The sequence below is a fragment of the Meles meles genome, chromosome 9, assembly GCF_922984935.1.
Source record: "Meles meles chromosome 9, mMelMel3.1 paternal haplotype, whole genome shotgun sequence".
NCBI classification, from domain to species: domain Eukaryota; kingdom Metazoa; phylum Chordata; class Mammalia; order Carnivora; family Mustelidae; genus Meles; species Meles meles.
Genome location: NC_060074.1, coordinates 98,077,213 through 98,095,306, shown reverse-complemented (window position 1 = coordinate 98,095,306; position 18,094 = coordinate 98,077,213). Strand labels below are relative to the sequence as shown.

General features: G+C 41.9%; 1 protein-coding gene across 2 annotated transcripts in view; it reads right to left on the bottom strand.

The window, feature by feature from the left end:
- NCKAP5 (NCK associated protein 5) overlaps positions 1 to 18,094 on the bottom strand; it is a 977,613-nt gene that overhangs the window by 870,411 nt on the left and 89,108 nt on the right. Inside the window, exon 1 of one of the 2 annotated variants that reach the window (XM_046019766.1) lies at positions 17,416 to 17,609. The exons of the other annotated variant lie outside the window; for it this stretch is intronic. The gene's annotated coding sequence lies outside the window, so the exon portion shown is untranslated. Of the gene's footprint in view, positions 1 to 17,415; positions 17,610 to 18,094 lie in introns of those variants that run through there. 2 annotated transcript variants of the gene reach the window in all.

Sequence of the window (18,094 nt, the reverse complement as noted above, 5' to 3'; positions counted from 1 at the left end):
AATAACTTCTGCCACTTCACACCTACTAGGAAATAGCTGGCGATTTGTATCTTAACAGCTTTCAATTGTATCTTAAATTAAACATTACCATGTCTAGAAACTGTAACTCAACCCGGAGCAAAGCTGGGATTCTGTTCCTCTTTTATCCTACTTTTGGTTAACTTGGATTACTTATCTGGAAAAAATAAATCCTTTTCTCATGATCTCATGAAATATTCCTTCAGAGTATCCCCCTCCTTATTAAAGTATATTAAAATAAATATACATATACATATATATATATATATATATATACACATATGCTGGTCTTTTTAAAAGATAATATGTGAATATATTCTCAAGGTAAAAAGTTAACACTATGTAGAAACCTATGTGGAAAACAATGAAAGTTTCCTTTTCACACATTCCCAATTACAACCTCCCAATAGGGAAGGAAAAAAAAAACAAACCTATGAACAATTTATTTTTCTAGAAATTTTTTAAGCATTTACATACATCTATATATATTAAATTATATATGAAACATAAAAACACCCTATTCCACATATCTTTGATAACTTGCGTGTGTGGTGTTTTTTTTTTTTTTTTGGTTTTTTATTTAATAATATATCAAAGAGGTCTTTCCATGTGAGGGTACCAATAGGTCTTCTTTATTCTTTTAATGGCTGGATGGCTCCAGAGCGTGAATAAAGTCTTAGTTGTTTGATTCTTGCCCTATTGTTGGCATTTAGACTGCAAACAACATATATTGCAAATGATGCCTCATTGTGCACTTGTAAGCACACTTCTTCACACTCATAGATAAACTGGGTTCTAGGATAAATATCTAAGGTCCCTTTTTTTTTTTTTTAGAATCCATCCAAATTTCTGTAAATCTAAATCACTGACTCTTTCTTATTGTGCTCCAATGATTGCTTATGGTTTTGATTCAGAAAGGAAGAAAATGATGCCCTCAAGTTCCAAGAAATGTAACTATCAGCCTTAGGAATCAAATTCACATCTAGCTTAAAGTGTCCTCTTCCTACAGAATAATTCACTTTCAAGTCATCTTATATCATCAATCCAGAACTCCTGTGACCCCATTTTTCGGTGCTCTATGAATGACAACTTCGCTGTAAGGGTAATTCTCAATAGCTCTGAAAGTCTGATTACAGGTTCATAGGAAGGCAGAGCTGCCTCAATGTCTAGGTAATGAGAACTCATGCAAAGTCTTGATTGGGTCTCAGGAAGGTCATGCCCAAAAGGAAATAGGGAGACATGCAACCAAGTATTGAAAACAGCTAGTGTGGAGAATTGGAGGCTAAAATCAATTTTTTTCTTCATCCAATTTCCTTCATTATCCATTACACAATATAAAACTCACTACGTAAGCTACTTTTGGCAAAACTCTCTGCCTGTTCCTGTTTGAAGTCAATGTGGCAGGAGATGCAGAAAGAGCTGAGTTGGATTGTTTAATTGGCAAGATGGTTCCCAGGTGGGACTTCTTTATCAAGGAAACTGACCGGCATGCTTAGGTCCCTACCTCCCTCTGCCTGTGGTCAGCACAGATTCAAAAAACTGGAGGCTAAGGCAGAAAGTGAGGGCGGTGCTGGACCCCACAAGGCTGGCATGGTCTCTGAGAATAATACATCTTCCTTTCAACTGCTGGGCATCATGGTGCTGTGTGTGGTAAGTCACATGGCTGCCTCCAGAGCAGTCTCCCCTTCCAATTAGCTCCAGTGGTCACCACACTAAGCACCCCTGTGCGCTAGATGCTAGCTCTAGGGATCGACATCCTATAATACTTCCATTAGCACTCACTAAGTATACATCTACTGTCCTAAGAAACACAACAAAACAACATTTTGAAGTCAGAGGGGAAAATTTTTTTGTATCCGTGCAAGACAGAGGAAGGGGAAGAGGTCACTATTCAATGATTCACATACTTATCTTTGAAAAAACAAATTATGACGGCTTAAAAATAACCCAGTGATATTGAGAAAAATAGCATAAAAACCTCTTCGTTAAGCGAAAGTGCTTTTGATTATACTAGAAAAGATGAATGCCAGCTAAAATACGCTGGAAATATTTTACTCGATAAGAGTTTAAAAAAGCATCTTCTATGGAAGATGGAAATCTGAGGATATACAAAATAACATTGCTTTCTTGTCTAACCGAAAAGCAGAAACAGGAGCCTGGAAGCTCAAATGTGTGCGTGGATCTGCACATAAGCACAACCTTACATGGGCACGTGCGCTCTCGCTCCCTCACACGCATACGCATGCACAGAGCTCATCTTCCTACACCCGTCTGGCTCAGCTCAGACCTCCCGATATAGTCAAATACACTGAAAACCAATGGTAAAAAAGTACTCCACTGAGCAGAATCTATGTAAAAAGAGATTTGCAAAGGGGTGCCTGGGTGGCTCAGTGGGTTAAAGCCTCTGCCTTCGGCTCAGGTCATGATCCCAGGGTCCTGGGATCGAGCCCCACATCGGGCTCTCTGCTCCACAGGGAGCCTGCTTCCTCCTCTCTCTCTGCCTGCCTCTCTGCCTACTTGTGATCTCTCTCTGTCAAATAAATAAAATATTAAAAAAAAAAGAGATTTGCCGAAAGGATAAGTGGAGAGAAACCATCAGGGGACTCATCATTGTCCAAGAGATTATATACTTCTAAAACAGTCATGAAGTCCTAAAAGGAATATTAAGATGAGTACAATTTATCAGATTTTCCACAATGCCTACCTCTTTAGAACTTCCCTAGAGCATCTTTCAACTCGGTATGATAATTCTGCTATCCCACTCCGTTGTGTTTCACTTACCAAACACAGCTTGAACTGCAGCGGTTTTTTTTGAAGATTTGTTTTGGGTGGGGGGCGGTGGGAAAGGTCAGAGATGCAGGCAGAGGGATCAGCAGGTTCCCCGCTGAGCAGGGAGCCGGATGTAGGACTCAAACCCAAGACCCTGGGACCATGACCCGAGCCGAGGGCAGATGCTTAACTGACTGAGCCACCAGGCATCCTGAACAGCATTTTTTTTTAAATCTGTAAGATTTCAAGTGATATCATATACAATGTGCTTTGAGTGAAGGCACCATTTTGTTCTGAATGCAGCACATGCAATGGGGCTTTTAAAGGGGAGAGAGTAGTGCCAGATGACGGACGGGTCCACCCCCAGCCCTGTGTCTAGAATGGACCTGCTGACAGAACCAGGGAACTACAATGACAACACAAAAACACTTCAGCGGAAAGCCATTTCAGGCAGATGAAACACTCTGAGAGGCATAGAGCCCCCTCATTTATTCTAAATCCTCATCCAGGAATTGTGCTAGCTTCCAATACAGGAGTCTAGGGGGAAAGGCAATTGTTTAATGCCTCAAAAGATGTAAGAAAGGGGTAAGGAAGGAGACAAAGAGGTGTGGGAAAAATAGAGGAAGAAACACCATTTGTACAAGGGCAAGAACCTTTTCTTAACAGTACAACCATCAGCCTTGAGTCTTCTGAACACTGTTTCTATATGCTCACATTGTATGAGCTATGATGAAGGCATGAGGGAAATTTAAGTCAGAGTCCATGGTCTAGGATGTTTTGCTATTGCCAGGGAAACACGATTCCTGTATATTAAAGTATTAGGGAAGAGTACAATGGTTTTCTGTTTATTCATTTATTTATTTCCAACATCCTTCCCCCTGAGGATTTGCAATTACCTACAAAAATATAACACAAAAGCAAAATGATAAAATAAATAATTGGGGAAGTAAAGCCAAAGGGAAACTACAAACAGAAAAATAATAAAACCAGCGTTAAGATTAAATAAAGACACAGCACACTGTCCAGGCTAGAGGTAAGGTATAAATCTGGCTTAAAGCTTTGAAAGCCTTAAACACGAACAGTGAATTACACACCATGATATGTACAAAGTACTAAGACTTGGTTGTCTAAGAAGAACAGGGCAACCCTTGCCAAACCTAGCTGCCCATTGATATCACCTGGGAAGCTTTTCAAAAATTTAATAATCAACCCAAATTCCTAGAGGGGCAGAGAGGAAGGGAATGCTGGGAATCTGCATTCTTAAAACCTCCCTGAAGTGATTAGGATGCTGTGAGCTCTAAGACTTGAAGCCACAGCTGTAGGGATTTAAAAATGGGGGAAAAGGGATCCCCCAAAAATCAGACAACAAGAATTATAGGAAATGTGATTCTCGAGCTGAGCTTCTAATTTTGGATGGAGTTTAGATAGGAGGAGATGAGGATAGAGGGAATTCAAAGGGGAGGTAGATGCATGAGCCAAATCATAGAAGAGGGACCCTAATGCTATGGACAAGATAGCACCATCCCAGGGCGCCTGGGTGGCTCAGTGGGTTAAGCCTCTGCCTTTGGCTCAGGTCATGATCTCAGGGTCCCGGGATCAAGCCCCACATCGGGATCTCTGCTCAGCAGGGAGCCTGCTTCACTCTCTCTCTCTGCCTACTTGTGATCTCTCTCTCTGTCAAATAAATAAATAAAATCTTTAAAAAAAAAAAAAAAGATAGCACCATCCCTAGTTACTCTGAAGGGGATGTGCGGTGTCCTAGGACATATTTAATTCACTCCTTAATCCATTCAATTATAATCAAATCACAGAGGAATTAAGGTCACATACAAAATAAATGATAAAACTGAAATAGAAGTGAAATGTATGCATTAGTTATCTATTGCTGTACAACAAATTACCACAATTAAGTGGCTTAAAATAATATATATTTATTATGGCACAGCTTCCAAGGGTCAGGAATCTAAGGACAGTTTATCTGGGACCTCTGCTGTGGTCTCATAAGGCTGAAATCAAGGTGTCAGCAGGGCTGAGCGCTCACTGGAGACTTGGAGTCCTCTCCTGAGCTCATGTGGCGGTTGGCAAAACATCTTAGGTCTTATATCTGCAGAACTCAAGGTGACTTGCTTTTTCAAGATCAGCAAGAGAATCTCTGTGACTTCAGTTCTCTAACCTTAAGGCTCTCTTTAAAGGACTTGCCAGATTAGGTCAGACCCACCCAAGAAAATCGCCTTTTTTTAGTAACTCAAAGGCAACATTTTAGAACCTTAATTATGTTTGCAAAAATCCCTCCATCTTTGCCATGTAATGTAACCTAATCACGGAGGCGACATCCATCATATTCTCAGGCTCTGCCCACAGTCGAGAGGGAGGGAATTATATGTCAGGTTCATGCATAAAAAGGGGCCAGCATCTTGGGATCCATCCTAGAATTCTGTCTACAACAAAGTACAAAGATGAGAGGAGGAGACTGCAAACACGCAAGATACATGAGTCAATAGAGCACGTGTAATTAAATATATAAATTTGGTCCTGAGCTTCCTAGCAGTTGAAGTAAAAAGGAGACATGATCAAATTTCCAAGTACTCTCTGATCAGTTTCTAGTACTGACTTGTATACAAGTCAGTCTTAAATAAGATGTGATAAAAATAGGTCTTTACTTAGGACTCAGGAGACAGCATTAAAATAAGATAGGAAAAAATAAGACATAGTTGAAATTTGACCTCAAATAATTCTTTGTCACCACCTTGCCCCCATACTATAGGGGAATCAGCAATGATAGGAGCAGAGTTCCGGGGGGAGGGGGGCGGTGCTTGGTCAACAGCAGGTCCCATAGGCTAGTGACTGGGGTACCTGGGACAGAGATTAACCATGAAAAACCATAAGAAGTAAGAATACTAAAGTGCAAAAGACTCAAGTTAGAAATCCGATGGGTCAAATGTGTGGAAGAAAAGGAACAGAAGTTCAAGCACCGTGGAGCATCAAACAGGTCCCACAGAAATGTTGCCTCATTCTTGTCACCCCGGTAAGTTTTATCTGGCTGCCTCCCTGTGGAACAGCTTTTTCCCAGGGCATCTTACAGGCATCCTGTGATCTCTGACGAGGCTGGTCAAAGTCTCTTCTTTGCTTTCTGGTGCTCATAAGGCATTCTAAGCATTTAGTAGAGTGAACTGTGTCCACTAACATGGTACTCACTCTGAAATATACCTGCAGTGGGGACACTTGGCTGGCTCAGTCAGAAGAGCATGGGACTCTTGATCTCGGGGTTGTGAGTTCAAGCCCCACACTGGGTATAGAGATTACCAAAGAAAAGAAACTTTATAACACACCTATAGTGGCATGCAAACTTCTCTACTTTGTTCCATCTACTAATATGTTATCTCGTTTTATGACCCCACTCAGTTCCACCCTTTCCTGCTCTGACCCACGTAGCTGCCTCCCTTCCTGGAGTGGCCTGTATCCTCCCCCACAGCATCGGCTCTGTCTGTGTAATCACTCCCGTTTACTTGTGTCTTGTCTCCCACAGTCTGTCCATCTGGTACCCAGAAACAACTGACCTTTTCCTCTTTCAGTTTCCATAGAGTTTATTAATTTAGATTTACAAGACCTATAGATGGAAGAGGCCTTGGAATCCTCAAGCTTATGGTCTTCCTCAATGAAGACCATCCCATTATAATCTGAGCACTTCTAGGGACAAGGAACTATTTCAAAAGGTACCAGATCCTTTCTGTGAACTTTCAAATGATCAGAAGTGCTACCCAATATTAGGTTACAATTGTTTCTCTTTAATTTCTGTGCTTAAGTAATAATGAAAATAGTGTGTGTGTGTTCACAAAGGGACATGCCCTAGAATATTCATAGCAGCACCATTTGTAATGGTCCCAAACTGGAAACTATCCAAATGCCCACCCACAGCAGGAAGGACAGATTATGATATAGATACAGTCACACAATGTAATACTATACAGCATTGAGCCTGAAATGTGATATGTAATATGGATGAATCACACATATAATCTGAATGAAGGAATACTATACATAATGTGTGATTCCATTCATATCAAGTTCAAAAACAGCCAAAATTCATCTATGCTACCGGAAGTCAGCATGCAGATTACCTTAGAGGTGTAACGGAAAGGGAACTTGAGGAAACCTGAGATGCTACTGTTTCCTGGCCTGAGAGCTGGTAATGCAGGTCTATTGAGTTTGCAACAATTGGTCAAGCTGTATACTTAGATGCATTTACCTATATCTGTATTATACTTTTAAAAAAGTTCAAAGATCCTCTTCTTCCTCCAAATGACCTGGATAAATAAAATTTCTTTAGCCATTTCTTATGGATACAGGTTTTAGAATGTTCAAGATCCTTGTCATGTACTTATAAAACCTCTGAATTTGGCAAAGTTCTAATCATTCCTTCAGAATTTAATCATATTGATTGGTTTGTAGTGTTGTTTAAAAATGTACCATGTGAGATTACCTCCTTTCAACCCCATTAAGATAGATACTTTTCCTTTTGATTTTCCAGCAGCACATACAATCAGTGTCTATTACATGCCTAGAAAATACTCTTCTTCCCTCTTCCTTAGCAACTACAGATAAAAGAGATCAAATTTACATGGGACCTATTTGATTAAACAACCAAGTATTCCAGTCCCCCCACCAAACACTTTTTTTGTTAAAATCTTAATACTAATTCATCCGGGGAAGCTAAATTCTATTTTGCTCTTTTCCTTCAAGTTGATCTAAGGACTGACCTTTGCCCTGATTTATGAGCCCTTTTCAGATGTTTCCATATGGAGAGGTGGAGACTCTCAGTAAGCTGACCCCTCCACAGCACTGATTCCGTATTCCTTACGTGCGTTTCTTTTGTTTTCATCACCCATAAATTGACCTAATGTCTGCACCCCTTCCATATAATTTTCTTTTTTCAAGGAAGAAATAGTAATTTGGACAATGAGATGACGAGAAAGAAGCATTCTTATTCACATGAGGTTAGTGGCATCAGCCTTCCTTATGGGCTAAACAGAAGGTAAGATAAATAAGTAATAGCACACAAACCACATCTCTAATGGAAAGAAAGAATTCCGGGTTCTACGCTATGGCATGAAAATAATGCTTTTGATGTTGATAAGGCTCCCGGCTGATAACTTATCTTCCCAGACCAAATATTGCCAGAGAAATCTACAGACAGTCACATCATGAATGCTGTTTTTCTCTCTGCTCACACACTCATTCACACACTTGGCACCTGGCGTGCATAAGGTTTGCTGAATTTTCCTTTCCCACTTTGCAGTTTTTCCCAGAGACTATTCAAGGGCATCACTCACTTACGCGGACAAATGACAAAGAGGGAGGCCAGTCTCTTGACCATGTTCATATTCCCATCACCCAGCCACCCTCTGTAAACAATGGTTCAGTCTATACAAGTACAGCCCGTCCTGACCCAAGTTTTCCAGAGATAGATAGATAGATAGATAGATAGATATAAGTAGGAAAGAATGAAATTATGAATCTGGGAAGACTCTTACGAAGCCCGTTGAAGAACTCTCTAGAAAATTGAAGACACATGTCTGCTCTTTATAAGGATCACACAAAACAGAGAAGGAAAATCTAAGAAAGCCACTCATGCAGAAACTATTTAATCAAAGAGTAAAGACAATTAAAACATCTGTTAATCTTCTGTGGAGGTTATAATTAAATGCTTTGGGGAAACACCCTTTCAAGGGTGATCCTGTAACATCTGTTGTGAGGACACAGCATTGTTCAGTGACGAATCGCTTCGGCACTTTGGGAGAAGGGGACGTCTGGGGATCACAAACACAGCGAGAGCCCCCACGCACACAGACCGGACCTGCGCCCCCTGTCCTGGGGGAGGGGCTCTGCTCCTCAGTGCTTGGGTAATTGTCTGTATGGTGAGTCAGACTGCGGTCATTGTGTGTTAAGGAATAACGGGATCACAGGGCCAGAAATGGCCTTGAGACAATCTCATCTCTGCCTTCACTTTGCAGATGGGGTCACTCCATCCTACAGCTGGCTCTTGTGGTTTACACGCAGGGTTGTTCAATTCTCCTTCCAAATTACACTCCACCCCACCATGCTGCTCCCTCTGGTTTCTCTCTTTATTTGGGCTTGTAGTTCTGATGTGCTCTTTGTTTAACAGGATCAGCATTATAAACAGCCCTAGGGGTTTTGAAGTTACGGAGAAATGAGAAAACTGAAATGACTCCCTTCTGTAATCTTCCCAGGCATTGAGAAACACCAGCCATCTGCACTTCCCCTCTACTCTCCTTTCTGGGGAACATGAGGGGAAGGAGAGAGAAATGAAGATAAAGAAGGAGAACAGCAAAAGATACAAGATGGAGAGAGAGAGGGAAGATTGAGAGAACTAAGGATGGAGAAATAAGGTTGAGTAAGAGAGAGAGATGGAAAAGAAGCGGGGGCAGGAAGAGCTAGAGAAGTTGGTCCCTAGGGATGCCAAAAAAAAAAAGGGCATTGACTAAAGACCTCACCAAAAGGAGCTGGACACTCCTTAAATCCATCCCACTCCATACCCTGGTTCCGCTCTGCTTCAGAAAAGCACTTCTGCGCACACAAAAGACCACAGGATTTGGCAGTTTGGCTAAACAAAATGCAGAGGTGGTAAAGCTGGGGCATCACATAAACAGTTTCAATGTGCTGAGCAATGAAAAATATGTCCATATGGGGAGAACGAAATAAATGCATTCATGGCCAGGAGGGGGTTGGGGGTGGGCCGTCCCCTTGGTAGTTGTTTGGCGCTGTATGTGTCAAACTGCTGAGGACAAGGGCTCTTGACATTTGGTGTCGGGATTAAACAACACGTCCCTGTGAACCAGATGCACAGTGTTACCAGCCCTCCCATGTCCCTCTAGCAAACACCGACTCACAAGAGCCCGTGATGACTTCAGCGGTGAGAAGCCAGTAACAGTGATACTGGCCACAACGCACCGTGAGTCTACTTTGTGCTGACGCCCCCGTACTTCATCTCATCATCTCACAGTGATCCTACAAGGAGGCCAGAGAATCAAAATATCCAGTCAAAGCCTTCCTGGGCGATCTGGAACAAACGGACCTCTCATCTAGAAAATGGGATCTATGGTCGTATCTATCTCAGAGGGCTATCTTGAGGAGTAAATGAGACAGCATTGATAGAAAGAACAACAGGACCAGACACGTTCTAAGTACTTCCTAAGTATTAGGTGAATACATTATTGCTATTGCGATGTTTTATGGGCAAGGAAACTGTGCTCACTGACGTTTAATAACTCACCCCACCCATGTCAGTAGAGTTCAAAATAGAAACTGGAACCCAGGTGTATCCCAGGGTAAGTACCACATTGGCATGAGCTGAGTCTACTGGTTTCTGTTGCTCCGTTAACTGACTCCAAAGGTCCTGATCTTCCTAGTATGTGATGCAGACTTTCAGGAAAAAGTTATGCAGAAAATCTGCAGCCCAACCTGGGACTCCTAAAGGGCACAATATGCAGTCCAGGACACTCTCTTCTTTCTAATCAATGTCCTCATCAATGAGAGAAGAGAAATCCTTGCCCCTTCTCTTCTTCCTTTATTCTCACACCTTTAGAGCTCCCATCTTACAAATGCCATGAATATTGATGTTTACATGCCTAGAAAGAGACAGGCACTCACTCACTCATTGAAAGTTAGGTAAAAAAATAAAATAATGCCATGTGTTTGTGCCTTGAATCCATAAGCATTTGAGTGCCGTGAGATCTGAATTCTTTTTTTTTTTTTAAGATTTTATTTATTTATTTGACAGAGAGAGAGAGAGAGACAGCAAGAGAGGGAATATAAGCAGGGGAGTGGGAAAGAGAGAAGCAGGCTTCATGCCGAGCAGGGAGCCCGAAGCAGGGCTCGATCCCAGGACCTTGGGATCATGACCCGAGTGGAAGGCAGACAGTTAACTGACTGAGCCACCCAGGCACCCCCGAATGCCATGAGATTTGAATGTCATCAGTTGAGTTATAAAAACGAATGTGTTCATAAGTATGAAAATGGAGAGGCCAAAGCACTAAATCAAAATCAGAAAACTTGTTTATATACATCCATTCACCAAATATTTGCCAGGCACCTACCATTCGCCAGCCACTGTTCTGGGTATTAAAGAGGAGAGACAAGGCTTTGCCTTCGTGGAACCTGTAGCTTAAATGGGAAGATGTTCTTAATCAAATCTGTTGACCATACATTTAATTACACTAGTGACAGGGGCTGTGGGTAACAAGTACCTGAGGCTATCAGAGTGGATAACAAATAGGGAAAGACTTCCTGAAGAGGGGCCATGTAGGTACAGTAGGAGCTGTCCCAATATGGATGGTGGGGAGGAGGAAGCCTTCCCGAGGAGAGATTTCATCGTGTAGGAGGAGCTAAAAACAGCCAGTAAGTATATAGAGAAGAACTCTGCCCTAAGCCGCTGAATGACTCTAGCTAGTTTCTAGCTAGGCTCTTCTGTTTCCCTCAACGGAAAATAAGCATGATAGGGAATGTACCAAGTGCTCTCCTGCTCTCACAGATTCTCTTGATTCTCCCTCCCTGTGTCTGAATCAAGGGCCTATTATAGAGTAAGAAGATTCTGGTCCAGGTGCAGGAAACAGAAAACCCATTTTTGTTGAGAGTGGGGCTCACTCCAATGTGGGAAGCAAGTATAAATCATTCCTAGGATTTGCTTTTCTCACATTCAACATCCAGTACTGGATCCCAGAAGGCTCAGAGACCAGTGCTCAACTCTAAAAGAAATATCATGTGTAGCTTTTATGCCTGGCATCCACAGTCCTGGTTTGATTGTTGGGCTATTAATAATCTATCTGAATTCTCCAATTTCTCCCTAAGAAAAGAATGAAAATGCAAAGTTAAGACTTTTCATTTTTCCAGACAGAAAGAAGTACCACGCACTTGAAAAAACTACTTTGGTAGTTTTACTCCTCTTGATCAGGTGTCCTAACAAAAATTGGCTTCTTCAACAAGGTAACTGTTCCAACTGGGCTGTATGTGAAATGTTATTCAGTTTAATAAGGCCCTCTACTGGCAATCTCCAAAAACACAGCCTCCTTTAAGCAATTTAAAGTATTTTATTTTAAACAATTTAAAGTATTTAAATTAAGTATCTCACATTATCGATCATACAAATCTGGGCTGAAAGAAGGAGTGAAAAGAAAATGAGAAAGGAAAGATACAAATGTCATTTTGAGTGGGCCATTCATTTGCTATTCATAAAATAACTTACTTGAAGTATCATTTGCTCTCTAATGATGAAGCTATTCCAGATGTCAAAGGTACACAGAAACAAAGCATATTTACCACATTAAAATATACTGAATATTCGTGGAACCATAAGACCAAGTTATGAATGTTACTCAACTACAATAAACTAGATCATTTCTATTTATTGACTATAATCAGAATTTTTAAAAATGTTGAAGGCAGGCCCTTTACATTGCTTCTGATATGGCACAACTGATAATTAAGTTCCCTAGCTTGAAAACTGACAAAAAAGCAGTATGATGACTTGAGAATTAATTATGGATATATGAAGAGCATTTTAAAAGTAGGTTTCTTTTGACACGTGTCAAAGGGTTGATGGAACAACTGGGAAAATTTAAAGATTCCTAGAAAATTAAGCAATTTTTTAAACGAGGCTATTAATAAATGTAGGGAAAATATTTTTAACAGAAATCAAATGTGATAATAAAATATTTGATTCAACAATGACCATAAAAATGAGCACTAAACGTACATGTAATCAACAATTTTGATTGGAGAACAGAGAAGGCGTGGGACATATAAGAAACATATATTGCGTATCATAAGAGGAAATAAATAAATTTTCTGTTCTAAATAGATATAAAACATTATTTAGAAGTATTACCAAAAAAGCAGCTAAAAGAGTAGAAAAATTCTCTGAGGGGTGGGAATACAGAGGGGAGGGTGGCTCAGGGACTGTGAGATAGATAGATTTTCATACCCCTATACAATGTTTATACATAGACATAGCACTGTACAATGGACATATTTATATGTGATATATGTAGTTATATATTTACATAAATATTTTTGCACTATTCAGTTTTCTAAGCTTTAAGTATGTATTACTTTCATTTAAAAAAAATTCATAATAACACATCACCACTGACAATGGGACCATTTGGGACATACTTTGGGCTGGCCTGGATCAGATTCAGTTTGCCCAATGGAGTAAATACCCTTCATAGAACAGTTTGTCAGACATGCATCTCGACAGTAACACTGTGTTCCCACATTTCGGAACTAACAGCTCTTCTTTCAACACCATGATATTTATCTGCCGTATTATTGACTGAGCTTATATTCCACAATGTTGGCTTTGGGATTTTCCTCTTGAACTCAGTCCACTGGCTTCCTATGGTCTATCCAAATTCTACTCTAAGGAATCACTAATCCAGAAAGTTTCTAAGAAGGAGAGAGCTGATTCCTTGCCCTGAAAATACCAAGATTAATTTATGTAACCACTGGGAAGTACCTTGTGTAATTGAGGCTTCCAAGCCGACATGACACACTTCATTAGACAAGTATGTATTGGGACATAGTAAATGTTGTGGGTAATGTTCTATGCATCTGTGAGATTTATTATTTCATCTATAAGAAAACACAACTGGGAATCCAAATTTCCAAAGGCATTAAACTTCTTAGAATTAGAGAGCCAGAGAAAAACTAGGACTTGGCAGTGTCCAGCCTCTACCATTCTGGCTATTTAAATCCATTATCACAAAATACTACCACTTCCATTGGTAAACCTTTCAGGTACCAACCAAATGACCAACTATCATTTCCATTTTTTTTTTTTAAACTTGAATTGCCTAGATTACACTCTTGACCAAGCTGGACTCAGTCTACCAACAACCATACCAAGAATGCAAATAATTTTGATGTTTAGCCATAAACTTGGGCTAGCCTGCTAGAGGATTCCTATCTAAGACTAAAAGAAAAACAAACACTGAAGGACTGGGCATGTGTGTTAGACATTTCTGAAAAACTAGAAAATGTGAATCACCAGGTCAACCAGTTGGACACCTACAAGTATCCATGGGATTTGTGGTTCTGCCAGACCAATCAGCCCAGGAGGAGACAAGAAAAATTAAAGTTCCACCACTGGCAAAGTTCATGAGGAAAAAAAAAATGCCTCCCATAACCAGAGGGCAGTACAATGAAAGGTTATGACCACAGGTCAGGATTCAAATCCTGCTCTTGTTTCTTATCGCCCATGAACCTTTCCACATTACCTCATCTTTCTGAACCTCAGTACCCTTGCCTGAAAAGTGTGCACTGTGATCGTAATGAGCCAGCATGGGCAGAGAGCTTGGAAATGTGCTTGGTATCCTGTAATCACTCAATAGCGATTAGGGGGAAGAGAACAGTTTGAATCTTCTCCTACAGTTCCCGTGAGACATGCATTCATACACTTTTTTTCATCATTTATTGGGAACTCACTTGGTGCCAGGTGCTGAGCTATGCATGAGATTACAAATCTGGCAAGGCCCGGGAGAATAAATTGGGTGGATGGAGAGGTACCACAGGCGAGAACATAAAGGTGGAGGGGTGTGAAAGAACATAGTAGCCCAGCTTGTTCAGGTAACAGAAAGCAGCGTGGGTAGCTAAGACAGTCATTTCCATGCTAATCACCCGAGGAACATTTAACAATGCCTGGATCCGAATCCCATCTTGAAGATGCTGATTCATTATGTCTGGAGTAGGACACGGACATCTATCTGCAAGGTAAATAATAATGACAACAGCTAATACTCATTAGTACTTAATATATGCCTGGCATTGTGCTAAGTGTTTTAGCTATATTAATTTATGTAAACCACCCCAAGTCTTCATGAGGTAGTCACTCTCATTAGCCACATCTTAAAGATGTGAACTTCAAACAGAAAGGTTAAGTGAATTAAGCACAATCGTCAAGGCAGAATGTGGTAGAAGCAGCATTTGAGCCTGGCCCATGCAGTTCCAGATACTAAGCCCTCCATCACTATGTCCTGCTGCCCTTGGACCTCCAGTGGAAGGTTCAGATGAGATGTCAGGCCAGGAAGCCCAGAACAGATAGTCAAGTACGTGCAGAGGAGTGGAGAGGAATGAGCTAGAGTAGGCTAGCTGGTATCACATCAGGAATAGCCCTGTTTGCATGCTCAGGAATCTGGCCTTGAAGGCCTTCAACCCAGGGAAGAAGACTGCAAAGTCATTGAGCACAGCTGTGCGAAAATTTTGTCAACCAAGAGCAGAGGGCTGGATGTTTGATGAAGGAAAGAGGATATTTAAGATTAGCCATTCACTTATTCATTTATTTAGTATTACAGATTGAACAATGACTGCATTAGAGGCTGCAGATATAAGAAGTATTAAAACATAGCCCTTGTTTTCAGCGGAAAGAGGGATTTATGTGGCAAAGATCGCCAGATCCCACAGGGAAAGTTAACACAAGATACCACGAAGGTCCAAAGCAGCAAATCACTACAACTCCAAGAGTTCATGGAGGGATCTGGCAGTCGGGCATATCAGGGGCAAGGAAGGTTCCAGAGAGAAAAGGAATAGAGGGTGTGGACAGAATTGAGCTAAATGTTAGAAGCTGAGATCCAGGCTGCAGTGAGAGAAGGAAGGGGGATGAGGAATCAGTGAGAAAGGGAAGAAAAGCTTCTACTGGCAAGAGGGGCTCCAGAGAGGAGGGAAAAAAGCAAGGTGTGGTCAATAAATAATAATAAAAAGTTTGAGACTTGAAAGTAAAGCAGAAGCACAGAATGTCAGCGCTGGGAGCCACCTGACATATCATGACCTATACATGAGGCAAAATGCCTTTTATATTATTTCAACTGCCACAATCACCCCCACTTTGCCTTTTGGCCATTAACTGTGAAATAATCACAGAGTTCTCTTTGGCTCTCTAGCAAAAAGAATGAGGAACAGAGACATTCAGAAGCACACCCAGAGCCAAAGACAAAACAGGAGCAGGGCTAGCCCACTTTACCCATACAGCAGCCCTGTTCCTACAGCAAGACCTACAAGCACACGTGGGTCCTATTTCTTCTCATCTTTAGGGACGGAAGTGTGGAAGGCATGCTGGAATGAGCACCAGAGACGGAGACTCTAGCTGTCGCTCTGCCACCGTCTTGCCAGGTGACTCCAGACCAACCATCCCCCTTCCTGGCACCTCAGGTTTCCTTCTGTAAAAGGATGAACTCTAATAGCTTGAAAGCTGTCTTAGTAGCAGACCTTATTTTAAGAGTAAAGTCACAAAAAGCACTGCCTTTCAATACATGAAACACATCAGAGCAGGGTGTGGCCTGATGGGAAAAGTGAGGGCGGACAAACATGCAGGGGGCTGCCCACCTAGAAACCCATGGAAGACAGTGGAATATTTTAGGACCTTTCTGGCCCTGGCTTCTCACAATTCTCTGAAAGCAGAGAAAAAGCGGAAGGCCGTGAAGGCTGTCCCTATTCTCCCGGGTGAGTGACAGAGCAGCCAAAGTGAGGAATAGGCCGGGCTCCGGGCCGGGAGTGAGTCACAGAGTTCGCGTGCGGGAGCTAACAGGCGAAGAGCCACTTCTTGCCAATCTGTGCAGCCAGGCTGTCAGTTCTAGATGCCAGGAATCAGCCACGAGGGGCTACCGAGTGCAGGGCACTGAGGAGCAAACCCAGCAGCCCACAGCGCACAGCAGACAGCCGAGGGCACGCGTCTCTAACGTAAGACTTCCAGGTGGCCCCGTGCGCCCGTGATAAAGAGGGAGCCCGCATCCAGGCTGGAGGCACGAGGAGCCGCCCTCTTCCTACTCCTCCAGGGATATCTGGACAGTTTTAAAGAGTCAAGTCAGAAAGGGTGTGGGTCTCGAATCCAAACCTAGCTGAGTGTCAAAATTTGACTTTTCCAGTAGTACCTTAATTCAGGTTCCTAACTCAGAAGACAAGTCAGGACAGTGAGCATTTCTCCAGATACTCAATGGGAAAATACCCAGATAGGAACGGTTTCAGTTTCAAAACATTTTTCTATACTTTCAAATTCCCCAAGAATGAATGAGCCCTGGGTGTGTATGCGTGTGTGTGTCCGGGGAGAGGGTGTAGGCAGGAGGGAACAAGACACTGTAAACAACATGCACATATTAGAAATCCACAAGCCACAGAAAGGATCAGAGCCCAAAAACAAAAAAGTGGGTTTCCCCCTTCTAGCACACCAGTTAATTAAAAGTTAGTCTGTCGTTTTCTATTAAAATTCCTAGGTCAACCTAATAGTTTTTTCGTATGGTTGGTTGCTTTTTATTTGAAGAAGAAAAAAAAAAAAACCTCCCAGCAGAGTCCACAGAGGACTAGGAATCCACTCCCTGTTATCTACACCCCGGTGCCTGTTCTCAGACCAGGAGTCCTCTGCACCTACCCCCCGGCAACTTCAGCCCACTATAATTACTAGGAACAGACGTCTACTTGTTGTGGCAGCCCAAAGAGCCTGTCGAAACACCTAAACACCATCATCGCACTTTAAAAGGAAAGCAAGCCGTATAAATAAGAAAAACTGTTACAAGAGTTTAAAAAAACAAAAAACAAAAACAAAAACAAAAAACCCCACAGCCTTACTTGTAGTTAGCTCTTCAGTCACTATATATCACGGTCCCGGAGACAGACACAGCCACGGCTCTCTCCAGCTAAAAATCTTTTCCCGAGTTTATCCTCTGTTTATTTTTGAAGCATTAAAAGGCCGCGCTAAGAGAGCACGCTCAGTTTTCCCGGACCGCCGAAGCGGCCGCAGAGTCCTGCAGCGAATTCGGAGTAAGTTTGCGGAGACTTGCTCCTGGGGCTGCTGCGGCTCCGTGGTTGCTCAGAGCTTGTAAATACAAGCTCCGTGGACAAAGTCCCAAATGACATCACTGGCAGCTGCTTATTGTTGAGTCTTTATTAACTGACTGTCAAAAAGAAAGGAGGGGGTGGGGAGCAAGAGTATCTTTTCTGCAGCAAAATCGGCATCGCGGGGCGGATTCCAGTTATACACGCGTAAATAATCCCATTGATTCAAATTTTCAAGAGCTTGGTTTTTCTCAGGTCCGAGCCTTTCTCCAAAAAAGACACAGAATCGCCTCCACCCACTGACGCTGGATAAGCTGAGGATGCCGAGGGAAAGTTTGCAATGCCAGCAGGGTCCCATCGACTTGTTTACCCACCTGTTTGCAGCCTGCTTCAGAGTTTGAGGATTCACAAATATGAATCTTAGTTATGTCTTGTGTGGCCTAAGAGCTAAGAGCTGCCTGATGCCTTTCCT